The sequence below is a fragment of the Carcharodon carcharias genome, chromosome 4 (genome assembly GCF_017639515.1).
Source record: "Carcharodon carcharias isolate sCarCar2 chromosome 4, sCarCar2.pri, whole genome shotgun sequence".
Lineage (NCBI taxonomy): Eukaryota > Metazoa > Chordata > Chondrichthyes > Lamniformes > Lamnidae > Carcharodon > Carcharodon carcharias.
Window position 1 is genome coordinate 37706069 of NC_054470.1, and position 24214 is coordinate 37730282.

The 24214-nt window shown below is 44.7% G+C and overlaps 1 protein-coding gene across 4 annotated transcripts in view; it reads left to right on the forward strand.

The window, feature by feature from the left end:
* Positions 1-984: 984 nt before the first annotated feature.
* The window catches only part of ercc6l2 (excision repair cross-complementation group 6-like 2), a 198597-nt gene continuing 175367 nt past the window's right edge, over positions 985-24214 (forward strand). For 3 of the 4 annotated variants that reach the window (XM_041186696.1, XM_041186695.1, XM_041186697.1), the window contains exon 1: positions 991-1059. The gene's annotated coding sequence lies outside the window, so the exon portion shown is untranslated. Of the gene's footprint in view, positions 1060-24214 lie in introns of all 4 variants that reach the window. The other variant, XM_041186693.1, reaches the window with a different exon arrangement.

Genomic DNA, 24214 nt, shown 5'->3' on the forward strand with positions numbered 1-24214 from the left:
CACCCTATCTCTGTAATCTCCTTCGTGCCCCACAATCTTCTGAGATATTTACATTCATATAATTATGGTCTCTTCAGCATTCCTGATTTTAATCGCTCCACTATCAGTGGACCTTCAGCTTTGGAATTCCCTCCCTAAATGTTCTCCTGGTTGTATGGATTAGGATGCTATTTGTCCTGTGTTTGAGATATTCAAATCTCATGCATGCACAAACCCCCTACCTGCACACTTTTACAGGTTTGCCAGCATCTCCCCCCCAAAACTCTTACAATTTTGGCAGCACACCACCCCTCCCTTAAAGGTTCGCAAACATTCCACACCCCCTGTGCTTGGATGCCAAAGTATCGACTAATTTATTCCTTGAGTATTTGTCACCCTGCCAAGGAGAGGGATACTTAATCAGTGGCTAGGATGCTGAATTTGTGGTAGGATGGAAGTCAATGGTTCAGTTTTCCCAGTCCTAGATATTGAAACAGTGAGGGGCAGAGGGAGGGTGCTGCAGTGCAGATGATGGTGGGGTGGTAGAACTGGATTTCTTTTTCATATTCATTTATGGGATGTGGGTATCGCCATCCCTAATTGCCCTTGAGTGGGTGGTGGTGAACCAACTTCTTGAAGCACTACAGTCCATGTGGCTCCTCAATATATATAGGAAGGGAGGTTGAAACCTCTCAAAGAGCAGCTGGGTGGACTTCAGACACTCGGGACAACCTCCACATTCTCCATGTTGACAATAGCACAAGTCATTGTGCCTTCCCGCTCGGGAACCTCACTAATCAGGTTAACCCACTTGGGGTTAAACAATACATTAACAATACTCGAAATGAAAGTAGGAAAATGGAATGATATGCAGCTTCCTTAGGGCTCGGTTGCTCCCTGGTCCGGGTATGTAGGGAAGAAACTCCACTAACTTCAGCAGCCATTCACCCAATGTCACGTGATAGAAATGAGGCTTTCGGTCACGTGACCCGTGCTGTCAGAAGTACTTCCGGGTGACCGGCATTTCCCGGCCGGTAGTGAGCGGCGCGCGGTGGGTTTGTGACACTGTTGTCGCCGTTGGTAAGTGAAGCTCCCCTGGCATCAAGCGGAGGTTATACCGTACACAGAGGCACAGTAATATAATGGATATCATAGGGGTACGGCATATTGAATTCTCAGAGTGGCTGAAGAATTCATCTCATCCCACTGAGTCCAGCGTCATTCCAGCTATTATGGGGGAGTGTATTATCATCCTGTCCACTTTTCCCACTCTAAAAGAGGATTGCATTCAGTAATCCTGTCCACATTTCCCCCTGTGATAGGGGATTGCATTCAGTAATCCTGTCCACTGTCCCCCCTGTGATAGGGGATTGCATTCAGTAATCCTGTCCACATTTCCCCCTGTGATAGGGGATTGCATTCAGTAATCCTGTCCACTTTTCCCCCTGTGATAGGGGATTGCATTCAGTAATGCTGTCCACTTTTCCCCCTGTGATAGGGGATTGCATTCAGTAATCCTGTCCACTTTTCCCGCTGTGATAGGGGATTGCATTCAGTAATCTTGTCCACTTTTCCCCCTGTGATAGGGGATTGCATTCAGTAATCCTGTCCACTTTTCCCCCTGTGATAGGGGATTGCACTCAGTAATGCTGTCCACTTTTCCCCCTGTGACAGGGGATTGCATTCAGTAATCCTGTACACTTTTCCCAATGTTATAGGGGCTTGCATTCAGTAATTCTGTCCACTTTTCCCACTGCGTTGGGGATTGCATTCAGTAATCCTGTCCACTGTCCCCCCTGTGATAGGGGATTGCATTCAGTAATCCTGTGTACTTTTCCCCCTGTGATAGGCGATTGCAGTCAGTAATCCTGTCCACTTTTCCCACTGTGATAGGCGATTGCATTCAATAATACTGTCCACTTTTCCCACTGTGATAGGGGATTGCATTCAGTAATCCTGTCCACTTTTCCCATTGTAATCGGGGATTGAATTCAGTAATCCTGTCCACTTTTTGCACTGTACTTTGGGATTGCATTCAATAGTGCTGTCCACTTTTCCCACTGTGTTGGGGATTGCATTCAGTAATCCTGTCCATTTTTCCCACTGTGATAGGGGATTGCATTCAGTAATCCTGTCCATTTTTCCCACTGTGATAGGGGATTGCATTCAGTAATCCTGTCCACTTTTCCCACTGTAATAGGGAATTGCATTTAGTGATCCTGTCCACTTTTCCCACTGTGATAGGGGATTTCATTCAGTAATCCTGTCCATTTTTCCCACTGTGATAGGGGATTGCATTCAGTAATCCTGTCCATTTTTCCCACCGTGATAGGGGATTGCATTCAGTAATCCTGTCCACTTTTCCCACTGTGATAGGGGATTGCATTCAGTAATGCTGTCCACTTTTCCCATTGAAATAGGGGATTGCATTCAGTAATCCTGTCCACTCTTTGCACTGTGGTTTGGGATTGCAATCAGTAATGCTGTCCACTTTTCCCACTGTGATAGGGGATTGCATTCAGTAATCCTGTCCACTTTTCCACCTGTGATAGGCGATTGCATTCAGTAATCCTGTCCATTTTTCCCACTGTAATAGGGGATTGCATTTAGTAATCCTGTCCACTTTTCCCACCTTGATCGGGGATTGCATTCAGTAATCCTGTCCACTTTTCCCACTGTGATAGGGGATTGCATTCAGTAATCCTGTCCACTTTTCCCATTGTAATAGGGGATTGCGATCAGTAATCCTGTCCACCTTTTGCACTGTGCTTTGGGATTGCATTCAGTAATGCTGTCAACTTTTCCCACTGTGATAGGGGCTTGCATTCAGTAATTCTGTCCACTTTTCCCACTATGTTGGGGATTGCATTCAGTAATTCTGTCCACTTTCCCCATTGTAATCGGGGATTGAATTCCGTAATCCTGTCCATTTTTTGCACTGTACTTTGGGATTGCATTCAGTAATGCTGTCCACTTTTCCCACTGTGTTGGGGATTGCATTCAGTAATCCTGTCCATGTTTCCCACTGTGATAGGGGATTGCATTCATTAATCCTGTCCACTTTTCCCACTGTGATAGGGGATTGCATTCAATAATCCTGTCCATTTTTCCTACTGTGATAGGGGATTGCATTCAGTAATCCTATCCATTTTTCCACTGTGATAGGGGATTGCATTCAGTAATCCTGTCCACTTTTCCCACTGTAATAGGGAATTGCATTTAGTGATCCTCTCCACTCTTCCCACTGTGATAGGGGATTGCATTCAGTAATCCTGTCCACTTTTCCCACTGTGATAGGGGATTGCATTCAATAATCCTGTCCATTTTTCCCACTGTGATCGGGGATTGCATTCAGTAATCCTGTCCATTTTTTCCTACTGTGATAGGGGATTGCATTCAGTAATCCTATCCATTTTTCCACTGTGATAGGGGATTGCATTCAGTAATCCTGTCCTTTCTTCCCACCGTGATAGGGGATTGCATTCAGTAATCCTGTCCATTTTACCCACTGTGTTAGGTTATTGCACTCAGTAATCCTGTCCACTTTTCCCCCTGTGAGAGGGAATTGCATTCAGTAGTCCTGTCCACTTTCCCCTCTGTGATTGGCGATTGCATTCAGTAAACCTGTCCACTTCTCCCCCTTTGATAGGGGATTGCCTTCAGTAATGCTGTCCACTTTTCCCATTGTAATAGGGTATTGCGTTCAGTAATGCTGTCCACTTTTTGCACTGTGGTTTGGGATTGCAATCAGTAATGCTGTCCACTTTTCCCACTGTGATAGGGGATTGCATTCAGTAATCCTGTCCACTTTTCCTCCTGTGATAGGCGATTTCATTCAGTAATCCTGTCCATTTTTCCCACTGTAGTAGGGGATTGCACTCAGTAATGCTGTCCACTTTTCCCCCTGTGATAGGGGATTGCATTCAGTAATGCTGTCCATTTTTCCCACTGTGATAGGGGATTGCACTCAGTAATGCTGTCCACTTTTCCCCCTGTGATAGGGGATTGCATTCAGTAATCCTGTCCACTTTTCCCACTGATATAGGGGCTTGCATTCAGTAATTCTGTCCACTTTTCCCACTGCGTTGGGGATTGCATTCAGCAATTCTGTCCACTTTCCCCCCTGTGATAGGGCATTGCATTCAGTAATCCTGTCCACTTTTCCCCCTGTGATAGGGGATTGCATTCAGTAATCCTGTCTACTTTTCCCCCTGTGATAGGGGATTGCAGTCAGTAATCCTGTCCACTTTTCCCACTGTGATAGGGGATTGCATTCAATAATCCTGTCCACTTTTCCCACTGTGATAGGGGATTGCATTCAGTAATCCTGTCCACTTTTCCCATTGTAATCGGGGATTGAATTCAATAATCCTGTCCACTTTTTGTACTGTACTTTGGGATTGCATTAAGTAATGCTGTCCACTTTTCCCACTGTGATAGGGGATTGCATTCAGTAATCCTGTCCACTTTTCCCACTGTAATAGGGAATTGCATTTAGTGATCCTGTCATCTTTTCCCACTGTGATAGGGCATTGCATTCCGTAATCCTGTCCTCTTTTCCCCCTGTGATAGGGGATTGCATTCAATAATCCTGTCCATTTTTCCTACTGTGATAGGGGATTGCATTCAGTAATCTTGTCCATTTTTCCCACTGTGATAGGGGATTGCATTCAGTAATCCTGTCCATTTTTCCCACCGTGAGGGGCATTGCACTCAGTAATCCTGTCCATTTTTCCTACTGTGATCGGGAATTGCATTCAGTAATCCTGTCCATTTTTCCCAACGTGATAGGGGATTGCACTCAGTAATCCTGTCCACTTTTCCCCCTGTGATAGGGGATTGCATTCAGTAATCCTGTCCACTTTTCCCCCTGTGATAAGGGATTGCATTCAATAATCCTGTCCACTTTTCCCACTGTGATAGGGGATTGCATTCAGTAATCCTGTCCACTTTTCCCCTTGTAATAGGGGATTGCGTTCAGTAATCCTGTCCACTCTTCGCACTGTGGTTTGGGATTGCAATCAGTAATGCTGTCCACTTTTCCCACTGTGATAGGGGATTGCATTCAGTATTCCTGTCCACTTTTCCTCCTGTGATAGGCGATTGCATTCAGTAATCCTGTCCATTTTTTGCACTGTACTTTGGGATTGCTTTCAGTAATGCTGTCCACTTTTCCCACTGTGTTGGGTATTGCATTCAGTAATCCTGTCCACTTTCCCCCCTGTGATAGGGGATTGTATTTAGTAATCCTGCCCACTTTCCCCAATGTGATAGGGGATTGCATTCAGTAATCCTGTCCATTTTTCCCCCTGTGATAGGGGATTGCATTCAGTAATCCTGTCCATTTTTCCCACTGTGATAGGGGATTGCACTCAGTAATCCTGTCCACTTTTCCCACTGTGATAGGGGATTGCTTTCAGTAATCCTGTCCACTTTTCCCATTGTAATAGGGAATTGCGTTCAGTAATCCTGTCCACTTTTTGCACTGTGCTTTGGGATTGCATTCAGTAATGCTGTCCACTTTTCCCACTGTGTTGGGGATTGCATTCAGTAAACCTGTCCACATTCCCCCCAGTGATAGGGGATTGCATTCAGTAATCCTGTCCATTTTTCCCAATGTGATAGGGGATTGCATTCAGTAATCCTGTCCATTTTTCCCACTGTGTTAGTGGATTGCATTCAGTAATCCCATCCACTTTTCCCACTGTAATAGGGGATTGCATTTAGTGATCCTGTCCACTTTTCCTACTATGATAGGGGATTGCATTCCGTAATCCTGTCCACTTTTCCCACTGTGATAGGGGATTGCATTCAGTATTCCTGTCCACTTTTCCCATTGTACTAGGGGATTGCGTTCAGTTATCCTGTCCACTTTTTGCACTGTGCTTTGGCATTGCATTCAGTAATGCTGTCCACTTTTCCCACTGTAATCGGGGATTGCATTCAGTAATGCTGTCCACTTTTCCCACTGTGATAGGGGATTGCATTCAGTAATCCTGTCCATTTTTTCCACTGTGATAGGGGATCGCATTCAGTAATCCTGTCCACTTTTCCCCTTGTGATTGGGGATTGCATTCAGTAATCCTGTCCATTTTTCCCATTGTGATGGGGGATTGCACTCAGTAATCCTGTCTACTTTTCCCCCTGTGATAGCGGATTGCAGTCAGTAATCCTGTCCACTTTTCCCACTGTGATAGGCGATTGCATTCAATAATCCTGTCCACTTTTCCCACTGTGATAGGGGATTGCATTCAGTAATCCTGTCCACTTTTCCCATTGTAATCGGGGATTGAATTCAGTAATCCTGTCCACTTTTTGCACTGTACTTTGGGATTGCATTCAGTAATGCTGTCCACTTTTCCCACTGTGTTGGGGTTTGTATTCAGTAATCCTGTCCATTTTTCCCACTGTGATAGGGGATTGCATTCAGTAATCCTGTCCACTTTTCCCACTGTAATAGGGAATTGCATTTAGTGATCCTGTCCACTTTTCCCACTATGATAGGGGATTGCATTCCGTAATCCTGTCCACTTTTCCCACTGTGATGGGGGATTGCATTCAGTAATCCTGTCCACTTTTCCCATTGTAATAGGGGATTGCGTTCAGTTATCCTGTCCATTTTTGCACTGTGCTTTGGCATTGCATTCAGTAATGCTGTCCACTTTTCCCACTGTAATCGGGGATTGCATTCAGTAATGCTGTCCACTTTTCCCACTGTGATAGGGGATTGCATTCAGTAATCCTGTCCATTTTTTCCACTGTGATAGGGGATCGCATTCAGTAATCCTGTCCACTTTTCCCCCTGTGATTGGGGATTGCATTCAGTAATCCTGTCCATTTTTCCCATTGTGATGGGGGATTGCACTCAGTAATCCTGTCTACTTTTCCCCCTGTGATAGCGGATTGCAGTCAGTAATCCTGTCCACTTTTCCCACTGTGAGAGGCGATTGCATTCAATAATCCTGTCCACTTTTCCCACTGTGATAGGGGATTGCATTCAGTAATCCTGTCCACTTTTCCCATTGTAATCGGGGATTGAATTCGGTAATCCTGTCTACTTTTTGCACTGTACTTTGGGATTGCATTCAGTAATCCTGTCCACTTTTCCCCCTGTGATTGGGGATTGCATTCAGTAATCCTGTCCATTTTTCCCACTGTGATATGGGATTGCATTCAGTAATCCTGACCACTTTTCCCACTGTAATAGGGAATTGCATTTAGTGATCCTGTCCACTTTTCCCACTGTGATAGGGGATTGCATTCCGTAATCCTGTCCACTTTTCCCACTGTGATAGGGGATTGCATTCAGTAAACCTGTCCACATTCCCCCCAGTGATAGGGGATTGCATTCAGTAATCCTGTCCACTTTTCCCACTGTGTTGGGTATTGCATTCAGTAATCCTGTCCACTTTCCCCCCTGTGATAGGGGATTGTATTTAGTAATCCTGCCCACTTTTCCCAATGTGCTAGGGGATTGCATTCAGTAATCCTGTCCATTTTTCCCCCAATGATAGGGGATTGCATTCAGTAATCCTGTCCATTTTTCCCACTGTGATAGGGGATTGCACTCAGTAATCCTGTCCACTTTTCCCACTGTGATAGGGGATTGCTTTCAGTAATCCTGTCCACTTTTCCCACTGTAATAGGGAATTGCGTTCAGTAATCCTGTCCACTTTTTGCACTGTGCTTTGGGATTGCATTCAGTAATGCTGTCCACTTTTCCCACTGTGTTGGGGATTGCATTCAGTAAACCTGTCCACATTCCCCCCAGTGATAGGGGATTGCATTCAGTAATCCTGTCCATTTTTCCCAATGTGATAGGGGATTGCATTCAGTAATCCTGTCCATTTTTCCCACTGTGTTAGTGGATTGCATTCAGTAATCCCGTCCACTTTTCCCACTGTAATAGGGGATTGCATTTAGTGATCCTGTCCACTTTTCCTACTATGATAGGGGATTGCATTCCGTAATCCTGTCCACTTTTCCCACTGTGATAGGGGATTGCATTCAGTAATCCTGTCCACTTTTCCCATTGTACTAGGGGATTGCGTTCAGTTATCCTGTCCACTTTTTGCACTGTGCTTTGGCATTGCATTCAGTAATGCTGTCCACTTTTCCCACTGTAATCGGGGATTGCATTCAGTAATGCTATCCACTTTTCCCACTGTGATAGGGGATTGCATTCAGTAATCCTGTCCATTTTTTCCACTGTGATAGGGGATCGCATTCAGTAATCCTGTCCACTTTTCCCCTTGTGATTGGGGATTGCATTCAGTAATCCTGTCCATTTTTCCCATTGTGATGGGGGATTGCACTCAGTAATCCTGTCTACTTTTCCCCCTGTGATAGCGGATTGCAGTCAGTAATCCTGTCCACTTTTCCCACTGTGATAGGCGATTGCATTCAATAATCCTGTCCACTTTTCCCACTGTGATAGGGGATTGCATTCAGTAATCCTGTCCACTTTTCCCATTGTAATCGGGGATTGAATTCAGTAATCCTGTCCACTTTTTGCACTGTACTTTGGGATTGCATTCAGTAATGCTGTCCACTTTTCCCACTGTGTTGGGGTTTGTATTCAGTAATCCTGTCCATTTTTCCCACTGTGATAGGGGATTGCATTCAGTAATCCTGTCCACTTTTCCCACTGTAATAGGGAATTGCATTTAGTGATCCTGTCCACTTTTCCCACTATGATAGGGGATTGCATTCCGTAATCCTGTCCACTTTTCCCACTGTGATGGGGGATTGCATTCAGTAATCCTGTCCACTTTTCCCATTGTAATAGGGGATTGCGTTCAGTTATCCTGTCCACTTTTTGCACTGTGCTTTGGCATTGCATTCAGTAATGCTGTCCACTTTTCCCACTGTAATCGGGGATTGCATTCAGTAATGCTGTCCACTTTTCCCACTGTGATAGGGGATTGCATTCAGTAATCCTGTCCATTTTTTCCACTGTGATAGGGGATCGCATTCAGTAATCCTGTCCACTTTTCCCCCTGTGATTGGGGATTGCATTCAGTAATCCTGTCCATTTTTCCCATTGTGATGGGGGATTGCACTCAGTAATCCTGTCTACTTTTCCCCCTGTGATAGCGGATTGCAGTCAGTAATCCTGTCCACTTTTCCCACTGTGATAGGCGATTGCATTCAATAATCCTGTCCACTTTTCCCACTGTGATAGGGGATTGCATTCAGTAATCCTGTCCACTTTTCCCATTGTAATCGGGGATTGAATTCGGTAATCCTGTCCACTTTTTGCACTGTACTTTGGGATTGCATTCAGTAATCCTGTCCACTTTTCCCCCTGTGATTGGGGATTGCATTCAGTAATCCTGTCCATTTTTCCCACTGTGATATGGGATTGCATTCAGTAATCCTGACCACTTTTCCCACTGTAATAGGGAATTGCATTTAGTGATCCTGTCCACTTTTCCCACTGTGATAGGGGATTGCATTCCGTAATCCTGTCCACTTTTCCCACTGTGATAGGGGATTGCATTCAGTAAACCTGTCCACATTCCCCCCAGTGATAGGGGATTGCATTCAGTAATCCTGTCCACTTTTCCCTCTGTGTTGGGCATTGCATTCAGTAATCCTGTCCACTTTCCCCCCTGTGATAGGGGATTGTATTTAGTAATCCTGCCCACTTTTCCCAATGTGATAGGGGATTGCATTCAGTAATCCTGTCCATTTTTCCCCCTGTGATAGGGGATTGCATTCAGTAATCCTGTCCATTTTTCCCACTGTGATAGGGGATTGCACTCAGTAATCCTGTCCACTTTTCCCACTGTGATAGGGGATTGCTTTCAGTAATCCTGTCCACTTTTCCCATTGTAATAGGGAATTGCGTTCAGTAATCCTGTCCACTTTTTGCACTGTGCTTTGGGATTGCATTCAGTAATGCTGTCCACTTTTCCCACTGTGTTGGGGATTGCATTCAGTAAACCTGTCCACATTCCCCCCAGTGATAGGGGATTGCATTCAGTAATCCTGTCCATTTTTCCCAATGTGATAGGGAATTGCTTTAAGTAATCCTGTCCATTTTTCCCACTGTGTTAGTGGATTGCATTCAGTAATCCCGTCCACTTTTCCCACTGTAATAGGGGATTGCATTTAGTGATCCTGTCCACTTTTCCTACTATGATAGGGGATTGCATTCCGTAATCCTGTCCACTTTTCCCACTGTGATAGGGGATTGCATTCAGTAATCCTGTCCACTTTTCCCATTGTACTAGGGGATTGCGTTCAGTTATCCTGTCCACTTTTTGCACTGTGCTTTGGCATTGCATTCAGTAATGCTGTCCACTTTTCCCACTGTAATCGGGGATTGCATTCAGTAATGCTGTCCACTTTTCCCACTGTGATAGGGGATTGCATTCAGTAATCCTGTCCATTTTTTCCACTGTGATAGGGGATCGCATTCAGTAATCCTGTCCACTTTTCCCCTTGTGATTGGGGATTGCATTCAGTAATCCTGTCCATTTTTCCCATTGTGATGGGGGATTGCACTCAGTAATCCTGTCTACTTTTCCCCCTGTGATAGCGGATTGCAGTCAGTAATCCTGTCCACTTTTCCCACTGTGATAGGCGATTGCATTCAATAATCCTGTCCACTTTTCCCACTGTGATAGGGGATTGCATTCAGTAATCCTGTCCACTTTTCCCGTTGTAATCGGGGATTGAATTCAGTAATCCTGTCCACTTTTTGCACTGTACTTTGGGATTGCATTCAGTAATGCTGTCCACTTTTCCCACTGTGTTGGGGTTTGTATTCAGTAATCCTGTCCATTTTTCCCACTGTGATAGGGGATTGCATTCAGTAATCCTGTCCACTTTTCCCACTGTAATAGGGAATTGCATTTAGTGATCCTGTCCACTTTTCCCACTATGATAGGGGATTGCATTCCGTAATCCTGTCCACTTTTCCCACTGTGATGGGGGATTGCATTCAGTAATCCTGTCCACTTTTCCCATTGTAATAGGGGATTGCGTTCAGTTATCCTGTCCACTTTTTGCACTGTGCTTTGGCATTGCATTCAGTAATGCTGTCCACTTTTCCCACTGTAATCGGGGATTGCATTCAGTAATGCTGTCCACTTTTCCCACTGTGATAGGGGATTGCATTCAGTAATCCTGTCCACTTTTCCCACTGTAATAGGGAATTGCATTTAGTGATCCTGTCCACTTTTCCCACTATGATAGGGGATTGCATTCCGTAATCCTGTCCACTTTTCCCACTGTGATGGGGGATTGCATTCAGTAATCCTGTCCACTTTTCCCATTGTAATAGGGGATTGCGTTCAGTTATCCTGTCCACTTTTTGCACTGTGCTTTGGCATTGCATTCAGTAATGCTGTCCACTTTTCCCACTGTAATCGGGGATTGCATTCAGTAATGCTGTCCACTTTTCCCACTGTGATAGGGGATTGCATTCAGTAATCCTATCCATTTTTTCCACTGTGATAGGGGATCGCATTCAGTAATCCTGTCCACTTTTCCCCCTGTGATTGGGGATTGCGTTCAGTAATCCTGTCCATTTTTCCCATTGTGATGGGGGATTGCACTCAGTAATCCTGTCTACTTTTCCCCCTGTGATAGCGGATTGCAGTCAGTAATCCTGTCCACTTTTCCCACTGTGATAGGCGATTGCATTCAATAATCCTGTCCACTTTTCCCACTGTGATAGGGGATTGCATTCAGTAATCCTGTCCACTTTTCCCATTGTAATCGGGGATTGAATTCGGTAATCCTGTCCACTTTTTGCACTGTACTTTGGGATTGCATTCAGTAATCCTGTCCACTTTTCCCCCTGTGATTGGGGATTGCATTCAGTAATCCTGTCCATTTTTCCCACTGTGATATGGGATTGCATTCAGTAATCCTGACCACTTTTCCCACTGTAATAGGGAATTGCATTTAGTGATCCTGTCCACTTTTCCCACTGTGATAGGGGATTGCATTCCGTAATCCTGTCCACTTTTCCCACTGTGATAGGGGATTGCATTCAATAATCCTGTCCATTTTTCCTACTGTGATAGGGGATTGCATTCAGTAGTGCTGTCTACTTTTCCCACTATGTTGGGGATTGCATTCAGAAATCCTGTCCATTTTTCCCACTGTGATAGGGGATTGCATTCAGTAATCCTGTCCACTTTTCCCCCTGTGATAGGGGATTGCATTCAGTAAACCTGTCCACTTTCCCCACTGTGATTGGCGATTGCATTCAGTAATCCTGTCCACTTTTCCCATTGTAATAGGGGATTGCGTTCAGTAATCCTGCCCACTTTTCCCATTGTAATAGGGGATTGCGTTCAGTAATCCTGTCCACTTTTTGCACTGTGCTTTGGGATTGCATTCAGTAATGCTGTCCACTGTTCACACTGTGATAGGCTATTGCATTCAGTAATCCTGTCCATTTTTCCCACTGTGATAGGGGATTGCATTCAGTAATCCTGTCCATTTTTTCGCACTGTGATAGGGGATTGAAATCAGTAACCCTATCCATTTTTCCCACTGTCATAGGGGATTGCATTCAGTAATCCTGTCCACTTTTCCCACTGTAATAGGCGATTGCCCTCAGTAATGCTGTCCACTTTTCCCCCTGTGATAGGGGATTGCATTCAGTAAACCTGTCCATTTTTCCCACTTTGATATGGGATTGCACTCAGTAATGCTGTCCACTTTTCCCCCTGTGATAGGGGATTGCATTCAGTAATCGTGTCCACTTTTCCCACTGTGATAGGGGCATGCATTCAGTAATTCTGTCCACTTTTCCCACTATGTTGGGGATTGCATTCAGTAATCCTGTCCACTTTCCCACCTGTGATTGGGGATTGCATTCAGTAATCCTGTCCACTTTTCTCCCTGTGATAGGGGATTGCATTCAGTAAACCTGTCCACTTTTCCCACTGTGATTGGCGATTGCATTCAGTAATCCTGTCCACTTTTCCCACTGTGATAGGGGATTGTATTCAGTCATCCTGTCCACTTTTCCCATTGTAATCGGGGATTGAATTCAGTAATCCTGTCCATTTTTTGCACTGTACTTTGGGATTGCATTCAGTAATGCTATCCACTTTTCCCACTGTGTTGGGTATTGCATTCATTAATCCTGTCCACTTTCCCCCCTGTGATAGGGGATTGCATTTAGTAATCCTGTCCACTTTTCCTAATGTGTTAGGGGATTGCATTCAGTAATCCTGTCCATTTTTCCCCCTGTGATAGGGGATTGCATTCAGTAATCCTGTCCCTTTCTCCCACTGTGATAGGGGATTGCACTCAGTAATCCTGTCCACTTTTCCCCCTGTGATAGGGGATTGCATTCAGTAATCCTGTCCACTTTTCCCATTGTAATAGGGGATTGCGTTCAGTAATCCTGTCCACTTTTTGCACTGTGGTTTGGGATTGCAATCAGTAATGCTGTCCACTTTTCCCACCGTGATAGGGGACTGCATTCAGTAATCCTGTCCACTTTTCCTCCTGTGATAGGCGATTGCATTCAGTAATCCTGTCCATTTTTCCCACTGTAATAGGGGATGGCATTCAGTAATCCTGTCCACTTTTCCCACAGTGATCGGGGATTACATTCGGTAATCCTGTCCACTTTTCCCCCTATGATAGGCGATTGCATTCAGTAATCCTGTCCATTTTTCCCACTGTGATAGGGGATTGCATTCATTAATCCTGACCATTTTTCCCAGTGTGACCGGGTTTTGCATTCAGTAATCCTGTCCACTTTTCCCACTGTAATAGGGGATTGCAATCAGTAATGTTGTCCACTTTTCCCCCAGTGATAGGGGATTGCATTCAGTAATCCTGTCCATTTTTCCCACTTTGATAGGTAGGGGATTGCACTCAGTAATGCTGTCCACTTTTCCACCTGTGATAGGGGATTGCATTCAGTACTTCTGTCCACTTTTCCCACTGTGTTGTGGATTGCATTCAGTAATCCTGTCCACTTTCCCCCCTGTCATAGGGGATTGCATTCAGTAATCCTGTCCACTTTTTCCCCTATGATAGGGGATTGCATTCAGTAATCCTGTCCACTTTTCCCACTGTGATAGGCGATTGTATTCAGTAATCCTGTCCACTTTCCCCACTGTGATAGGGGATTGCTTTCAGTAATCCTGTCCACTTTTCCCATTGTAATAGGGAATTGCGTTCAATAATCCTGTCCACTTTTTGCACTGTGCTTTGGGATTGCATTCAGTAATGCTTCCACTTTTCCCACTGTGTTGGGGATTGCATTCAGTAAACCTGTCCACATTCCCCCCAGTGATAGGGGATTGCATTCAGTAATCCTGTCCACTTTTCCCATTGTAATAGGGGATTGCATTCAGTAATCCTGTCCACTTTTTGCACTGTGCTTTGGCATTGCATTCAGTAATGCTGTCCACTTTTCCCACTGTAATAGGGGATTGCATTCAGTAATCCTGTCCATTTTTTCCACTGTAATAGGGGATTGCATTCAGTAATCCTGTCCACTTTTCCCCCTGTGATAGGGGATTGCATTCAGTAATCCTGTCCATTTTTCCCACTGTGATAGGGGATTGCACTCAGTAATGCTGTCCACTTTTCCCCCTGTGATAGGGGATTGCATTCAGTAATCCTGTCCACTTTTCCCAATGTTACAGGGGCTTGCATTCAGTAATTCTGTCCAGTTTTCCCACTGCGTTGTGGATTGCATTCAGTAATCCTGTCCACTGTCCCCCCTGTGATAGGGGATTGCATTCAGTAATCCTGTCCACTTTTCCCCCTGTGATAGGGGATTGCAGTCAGTAATCCTGTCCACTTTTCCCACTGTGATAGGGGATTGCATTCAGTAATCCTGTCCACTTTTCCCATTGTAATAGGGGATTGCGTTCAGTAATCCTTTCCACTTTTTGCACTGTGCTTTGGCATTGCATTCAGTAATGCTGTCCACTTTTCCCACTGTAATCGGGGATTGCATTCAGTAATGCTGTCCACTTTTCCCCCTGTGATAGGGGATTGCATTCAGTAATCCTGTCCATTTTTTCCACTGTGATAGGGGATTGCATTCAGTAATCCTGTCCACTTTTCCCACTGTAATAGGGGATTGCACTCAGTAATGCTGTCCACTTTTCCCCCTGTGATAGGGGATTGCATTCAGTAAACCTGTCCATTGTTCCCACTGTGATAGGGGATTGCACTCAGTAATGCTGTCCACTTTTCCCCCTGTGATAGGGGCTTGCATTCAGTAATTCTGTCCACTTTTCCCATTGTGTTGGGGGTTGCATTCAGTAATCCTTTCCACTTTCCCCCCGTGATAGGGGATTTTATTCAGTAATCCTGTCCACTTTTCCCATTGTAATCGGGGATTGAATTCCGTAATCCTGTCCAATTTTTGCACTGTACTTTGGGATTGCATTCAGTAATGCTGTCCACTTTTCCCACTGTGTTGGGGATTGCATTCAGTAATCCTGTCCACTTTTCCTCCTGTGATAGGCGATTGCATTCAGTAATCCTGTCCATTTTTCCCACTGTAATAGGGGATTGCATTTAGTAATCCTGTCCACTTTTCCCACATTGATTGGGGATTGCATTCAATAATCCTGTCCATTTTTCCTTCTGTGATAGGGGATTGCATTCAGTAATCCTATCCATTTTTCCACTGTGATAGGGTATTGCATTCCGTAATCCTGTCCACTTTTCACACTGTGATAGGGGATTGCATTCAATAATCCTGTCCATTTTTCCTTCTGTGATAGGGGATTGCATTCAGTAATCCTATCCATTTTTCCACTGTGATAGGGGATTGCATTCAGTAATCCTGTCCATTTTTCCCACTGTGATAGGTGATTGCACTCAGTAATCCTGTCCACTTTTCCCCCTGTGATAGGCGATTGCATTCAGTAATCCTGTCCACTTTTCCCACTGTAATAGGGGATTGCAATCAGTAATGTTGTCCACTTTTCCCCCTGTGATAGGGGATTGCATTCAGTAATCCTGTCCATTTTTCCCACTGTGATAGGTAGGGGATTGCACTCAGTAATGCTGTCCACTTTTCCCCCTGTGATAGGGGATTGCGTTCAGTTATTCTGTCCACTTTTCCCACTGTGTTGGGGATTGCATTCAGTAATCCTGTCCCTTTCCCCCCTGTCATAGGGGATTGCATTCAGTAATCCTGTCCACTTTTCCCCCTGTGATAGGTGATTGCATTCAGTAATCCTGTCCACTTTTCCCCCTATCATAGGGGATTGCATTCAGTAATCCTGTCCACTTTTCCCACTGTGATAGGCGATTGCATTCAGTAATCCTGTCCACTTTTCCCACTGTGATAGGGGATTGCTTTCAGTAATCCTGTCCACTTTTCCCATTGTAATAGGGAATTGCGTTCAGTAATCCTGTCCACTTTTTTCACTGTGCTTTGGCATTGCATTCAGTAATGCTGTCCACTTTTCCCACTGTGTTGGGGATTGCATTCAGTAAACCTGTCCACATTCCCCCCAGTGATAGGGGATTGCATTCAGTAATCCTGTCCACTTTTCCCATTGTAATAGGGGATTGCATTCAGTAATCCTGTCCACTTTTTGCACTGTGCTTTGGCATTGCATTCAGTAATGCTGTCCACTTTTCCCACTGTAATAGTGGATTGCATTCAGTAATCCTGTCCATTTTTTCCACTGTGATAGGGGATTGCATTCAGTAATCCTGTCCACTTTTCCCCCTGTGATAGGGGATTGCATTCAGTAATCCTGTCCATTTTTCCCACTGTGATAGGGGATTGCACTCAGTAATGCTGTCCACTTTTCCCCCTGTGATAGGGGATTGCATTCAGTAATCCTGTCCACTTTTCCCAATGTTACAGGGGCTTGCATTCAGTAATTCTGTCCAGTTTTCCCACTGCGTTGTGGATTGCATTCAGTAATCCTGTCCACTGTCCCCCCTGTGATAGGGGATTGCATTCAGTAATCCTGTCTACTTTTCCCCTTGTGATAGGGGATTGCAGTCAGTAATCCTGTCCACTTTTCCCATTGTGATAGGGGATTGCATTCAGTAATCCAGTCCACTTTTCCCATTGTAACAGGGGATTGCGTTCAGTAATCCTGTCCACTTTTTGCTCTGTGCTTTGGCATTGCATTCAGTAATGCTGTCCACTTTTCCCACTGTAATCGAGGATTGCATTCAGTAATGCTGTCCACTTTTCCCACTGTGATAGGGGATTGCATTCAGTAATCCTGTCCATTTTTTCCACTGTGATAGGGGATCGCATTCAGTAATCCTGTCCACTTTTCCCCCAGTGATAGGGGATTGCATTCAGTAATCCTGTCCATTTTTCCCACTGTGATAGGGGATTGCACTCAGTAATGCTGTCCACTTTTCCCCCTGTGATAGGGGATTGCATTCAGTAATCCTGTCCACTTTTCCCAATGTTACAGGGGCTTGCATTCAGTAATTCTGTCCAGTTTTCCCACTGCGTTGTGGATTGCATTCAGTAATCCTGTCCACTGTCCCCCCTGTGATAGGGGATTGCATTCAGTAATCCTGTCTACTTTTCCCCTTGTGATAGGGGATTGCAGTCAGTAATCCTGTCCACTTTTCCCATTGTGATAGGGGATTGCATTCAGTAATCCAGTCCACTTTTCCCATTGTAACAGGGGATTGCGTTCAGTAATCCTGTCCACTTTTTGCTCTGTGCTTTGGCATTGCATTCAGTAATGCTGTCCACTTTTCCCACTGTAATCGGGGATTGCATTCAGTAATGCTGTCCACTTTTCCCACTGTGATAGGGGATTGCATTCAGTAATCCTGTCCATTTTTTCCACTGTGATAGGGGATCGCATTCAGTAATCCTGTCCACTTTTCCCCCAGTGATAGGGGATTGCATTCAGTAATCCTGTCCATTTTCCCCCCTGTGATAGGGGATTGCATTCAGCAATCCTGTCCACTTTTCCCACTGTAATAGGGAATTGCATTTAATGATCCTGTCCACTTTTCCCACTGTGATAGGGGATTGCATTCCGTAATCCTGTCCACTTTTCCCACTGTGATAGGGGATTGCTTTCAATAATCCTGTCCATTTTTCCTACTGTGATAGGGGATTGCATTCAGTAATGCTGTCTACTTTTCCCACTATGTTGGGGATTGCATTCAGAAATCCTGTCCATTTTTCCCACTGTGATAGGGGATTGCATTCAGTAATCCTGTCCACTTTTCCCCCTGTGATAGGGGATTGCATTCAGTAAACCTGTCCACTTTTCCCACTGTGTTTGGCGATTGCATTTAGTAATCCTGTCCACTTTTCCCATTGTAATAGGGGATTGCGTTCAGTAATCCTGTCCACTTTTTGCACTGTTATTTGGGATTGCATTCAGTAATGCTGTCCTCTGTTCACACTGTGATAGGCGATTGCATTCAGTTATCCTTTCCATTTTTCACACTGTCATAGGGGATTGCATTCAGTAATCCTGTCCACTTTTCCCCCTGTGATAGGGGATTGCATTCAGTAATCCTGTCCATTTTTCCCACTGTGATAGGGGATTGCACTCAGTAATGCTGTCCACTTTACCCCTGTGATAGGGGATTGCATTCAGTAATCCTGTCCAGTTTTCCCAATGTTACAGGGGCTTGCATTCAGTAATTCTGTCCAGTTTTCCCACTGCGTTGTGGATTGCATTCAGTAATCCTGTCCACTGTCCCCCCTGTGATAGGGGATTGCATTCAGTAATCCTGTCTACTTTTCCCCCTGTGATAGGGGATTGCAGTCAGTAATCCTGTCCACTTTTCCCACTGTGATAGGGGATTGCATTCAGTAATCCAGTCCACTTTTCCCATTGTAACAGGGGATTGCGTTCAGTAATCCTGTCCACTTTTTGCTCTGTGCTTTGGCATTGCATTCAGTAATGCTGTCCACTTTTCCCACTGTGATAGGGGATTGCATTCAGTAATCCTGTCCATTTTTTCCACTGTGATAGGGGATCGCATTCAGTAATCCTGTCCACTTTTCCCCCAGTGATAGGGGATTGCATTCAGTAATCCTGTCCATTTTTCCCCCTGTGATAGGGGATTGCATTCAGCAATCCTGTCCACTTTTCCCACTGTAATAGGGAATTGCATTTAATGATCCTGTCCACTTTTCCCACTGTGATAGGGGATTGCATTCCGTAATCCTGTCCACTTTTCCCACTGTGATAGGGGATTGCTTTCAATAATCCTGTCCATTTTTCCTACTGTGATAGGGGATTGCATTCAGTAATGCTGTCTACTTTTCCCACTATGTTGGGGATTGCATTCAGAAATCCTGTCCATTTTTCCCACTGTGATAGGGGATTGCATTCAGTAATCCTGTCCACTTTTCCCCCTGTGATAGGGGATTGCATTCAGTAAACCTGTCCACTTTTCCCACTGTGATTGGCGATTGCATTTAGTAATCCTGTCCACTTTTCCCATTGTAATAGGGGATTGCGTTCAGTAATCCTGTCCACTTTTTGCACTGTTATTTGGGATTGCATTCAGTAATGCTGTCCTCTGTTCACACTGTGATAGGCGATTGCATTCAGTTATCCTGTCCATTTTTCCCACTGTCATAGGGGATTGCATTTAGTAATCCTGTCCACTTTTCCCACTGTAATAGGCGATTGCACTCAGTAATGCTGTCCACTTTTCCCCCTGTGATAGGGGATTGCATTCAGTAAACCTGTCCATTTTTCCCACTTTGATATGGGATTGCACTCAGTAATGCTGTCCACTTTTCCCCCTGTGATAGGGGATTGCATTCAGTAATCCTGTCCACTTTTCCCACTGTGATAGGGGCATGCATTCATTATTTCTGTCCACTTTTCCCACTATGTTGGGGATTACATTCAGTAATCCTGTCCACTTTCCCACCTGTGATTGGGGATTGCATTCAGTAATCCTGTCCACTTTTCCCCCTGTGATAGGGGATTGCATTCAGTAAACCTGTCCACTTTTCCCACTGTGATTGGCGATTGCATTCAGTAATGCTGTCCACTTTTCCCCCTGTGATAGGGGATTGCATTCAGTAATCCTGTCCACTTTTCCCACTGTGATAGGGGCATGCATTCATTATTTCTGTCCACTTTTCCCACTATGTTGGGGATTACATTCAGTAATCCTGTCCACTTTCCCACCTGTGATTGGGGATTGCATTCAGTAATCCTGTCCACTTTTCCCCTGTGATAGGGGATTGCATTCAGTAAACCTGTCCACTTTTCCCACTGTGATTGGCGATTGCATTCAGTAATCCTGTCCACTTTTCCCACTGTGATAGGGGATTGTATTCAGTCATCCTGTCCACTTTTCCCATTGTAATCGGGGATTGAATTCAGTAATCCTGTCCATTTTTTGCACTGTACTTTGGGATTGCATTCAGTAATGCTGTCCACTTTTCCCACTGTGTTGGGTATTGCATTCAGTCATCCTGTCCACTTTCCCCCCTGTGATAGGGGATTGCATTTAGTAATCCTGTCCACTTTTCCTAATGTGATAGGGGATTGCATTCAGTAATCCTGTCCATTTTTCCCCCTGTGATAGGGGATTGCATTCAGTAATCCTGTCCCTTTCTCCCACTGTGATAGGGGATTGCACTCAGTAATCCTGTCCACTTTTCCCCCTGTGATAGGGGATTGCATTCAGTAATCCTGTCGACTTTTCCCCCTGTGATAGGGGATTGCATTCAGTAATCCTGTCCACTTTTCCCATTGTAATAGGGGATTGCGTTCAGTAATCCTGTCCACTTTTTGCATTGTGGTTTGGGATTGCAATCAGTAATGCTGTCCACTTTTCCCACTGTGATCGGGGACTGCATTCAGTAATCCTGTCCACTTTTCCTCCTGTGATAGGCGATTGCATTCAGTAATCCTGTCAATTTTTCCCACTGTAATAGGGGATGGCATTTAGTAATCCTGTCCACTTTTCCCACAGTGATCGGGGATTGCATTCAGTAATGCTGTCCACTTTTCCCACTGTGATAGGGGATTGCATTCAGTAATGCTGTCCACTTTTCCCACTGTGATAGGGGTTTGCATTCAGTAGTCCTGTCCATTTTTCCCCCTAAGATAGGCGATTGCATTCAGTAATCCTGTCCATTTTTCCTACTGTGATAGGGGATTGCATTCAGTAATCCTGACCATTTTTCCCACTGTGATCGGGGATTGCATTCAGTAATCCTGTCCACTTTTCCCACTGTAATAGGGGATTGCAATCAGTAATGTTGTCCACATTTTCCCCCTGTGATAGGGGATTGCATTCAGTAATCCTGTCCATTTTTCCCACTGTTATAGGTAGGGGATTGCACTCAGTAATGCTGTCCACTTTTCCCCCTGTGATAGGGGATTGCATTCAGTAATCCTGTCCACTTTTCCGCCTATGATAGGGGATTGCATTCAGTAATCCTGTCCACTTTTCCCATTGCAATAGGGAATTGCGTTCAGTAATCCTGTCCACTTTTTGCACTGTGCTTTGGGATTGCATTCAGTAATGCTGTCCACTTTTCCCACTGTGTTGGGGATTGCATTCAGTAAACCTGTCCACATTCCCCCCAGTGATAGGGGATTGCATTCAGTAATCCTGTCCACTTTTCCCATTGTAATAGGGGATTGCATTCAGTAATCCTTTCCACTTTTTGCACTGTTCTTTGGCATTGCATTCAGTAATGCTGTCCACTTTTCCCACTGTAATTGGGGATTGCATTCAGTAATCCTGTCCATTTTTTCAACTGTGATAGGGGATTGCATTCAGTAATCCTGTCCACTTTTCCCCCTGTGATAGGGGATTGCATTCAGTAATCCTGTCCATTTTTCCCACTGTGATAGGGGATTGCACTCAGTAATGCTGTCCACTTTTCCCCCTGTGATAGGGGATTGCATTCAGTAATCCTGTCCACTTTTCCCAATGTTACGGGGGCTTGCATTTAGTACTTCTGTCCAGTTTTCCCACTGCGTTGTGGATTGCATTCAGTAATCCTGTCCACTGTCCCCCCTGTGATAGGGGATTGCATTCAGTAATCCTGTCTACTTTTCCCCCTGTGATAGGGGATTGCAGTCAGTAATCCTGTCCACTTTTCCCACTGTGATAGGCGATTGCATTCAATAATCCTGTCCACTTTTCCCACTGTAATAGGGGATTGCATTTAGTAATCCTGTCCACTTTTCCCACATTGATCGGGAATTGCATTCAGTAATCCTGTCCACTTTTCACACTGTGATTGGGGATTGTATTCCGTATTCCTGTCCACTTTTCCCATTGTAATAGGGGATTGCGATCAGGAATCCTGTCCACTTTTTGCACTGTGCTTTGGGATTGCATTCAGTAATCCTGTCCATTTTTCCCACTGTGATAGGGGATTGCATTCAGTAATTTGTCCACTTTTCCCACTGTAATAGGGGATTGCACTCAGTAATGCTGTCCACTTTTCCCCCTGTGATAGGGGATTGCATTCCGTAAACCTGTCCATTGTTCCCACTGTGATAGGGGATTGCACTCCGTAATGCTGTCCACTTTTCCCCCTGTGATAGGGGATTGCATTCAGTAATCCTGTCCACTTTTCCTACTGTGATAGGGGCTTGCATTCAGTAATTCTGTCCACTTTTCCCACTGTGTTGGGGGTTGCATTCAGTAATCCTTTCCACTTTCCCCCCTTTGATAGGGGATTGCATTCAGTAATCCTGCCAACTTTTCCCATTGTCATAGGGGATTGAATTCCGTAATCCTGTCCATTTTTTGCACTGTACTTTGGGATTGCATTCAGTAATGCTGTCCACTTTTCCCACTGTGTTGGGGATTGCATTCAGTAATCCTGTCCACTTTTCCTCCTGTGATAGGCGATTGCATTCAGTAATCCTGTCCATTTTTCCCACTGTAATAGGGGATTGCATTTAGTAATCCTGTCCACTTTTCCCACATTGATTGGGGATTGCATTCAGTAATCCTATCCATTTTTCCACTGTATTGGGGAATGCATTCCGTAATCCTGTCCACTTTTCTCACTGTGATAGGGGATTGCATTCAATAATCCTGTCCATTTTTCCTACTGTGATAGGGGATTGCATTCAGTCATCCTATCCATTTTTCCACTGTGATAGGGGATTGCATTCAGTAATCCTGTCCATTTTTCCCACTGTGATAGGTGAATGCACTCAGTAATCCTGTCCACTTTTCCCCCTGTGATAGGGGATTGCATTCCGTTATCCTGTCCACTTTCCCACCTTTTATTGGGGATTGCATTCAGTAATCCTGTCCACTTTTCCCCCTGTGATAGGGGATTGCATTCAGTAAACCTGTCCACTTTTCCCACTGTGATTGGCGATTGCATTCAGTAATCCTGTCCACTTTTCCCACTGTGATAGGGGATTGTATTCAGTCATCCTGTCCACTTTTCCCATTGTAATCGGGGATTGAATTCAGTAATCCTGTCCATTTTTTGCACTGTACTTTGGGATTGCATTCAGTAATGCTGTCCACTTTTCCCACTGTGTTGGGTATTGCATTCAGTAATCCTGTCCACTTTCCCCCCTGTGATAGGGGATTGCATTTAGTAATCCTGTCCACTTTTCCTAATGTGATAGGGGATTGCATTCAGTAATCCTGTCCATTTTTCCCCCTGTGATAGGGGATTGCATTCAGTAATCCTGTCCCTTTCTCCCACTGTGATAGGGTATTGCACTCAGTTATCCTGTCCACTTTTCCCCCTGTGATAGGGGATTGCATTCAGTAATCCTGTCGACTTTTCCCCCTGTGATAGGGGATTGCATTCAGTAATCCTGTCCACTTTTCCCATTGTAATAGGGGATTGCGTTCAGTAATCCTGTCCACTTTTTGCATTGTGGTTTGGGATTGCAATCAGTAATGCTGTCCACTTTTCCCACTGTGATCGGGGACTGCATTCAGTAATCCTGTCCACTTTTCCTCCTGTGATAGGCGATTGCATTCAGTAATCCTGTCAATTTTTCCCACTGTAATAGGGGATGGCATTTAGTAATCCTGTCCACTTTTCCCACAGTGATCGGGGATTGCATTCAGTAATGCTGTCCACTTTTCCCCCTGTGATAGGGGATTGCATTCAGTAATCCTGTCCATTTTTCCCACTGTTATAGGTAGGGGATTGCACTCAGTAATGCTGTCCACTTTTCCCCCTGTGATAGGGGATTGCATTCAGTAATCCTGTCCACTTTTCCGCCTATGATAGGGGATTGCATTCAGTAATCCTGTCCACTTTTCCCATTGCAATAGGGAATTGCGTTCAGTAATCCTG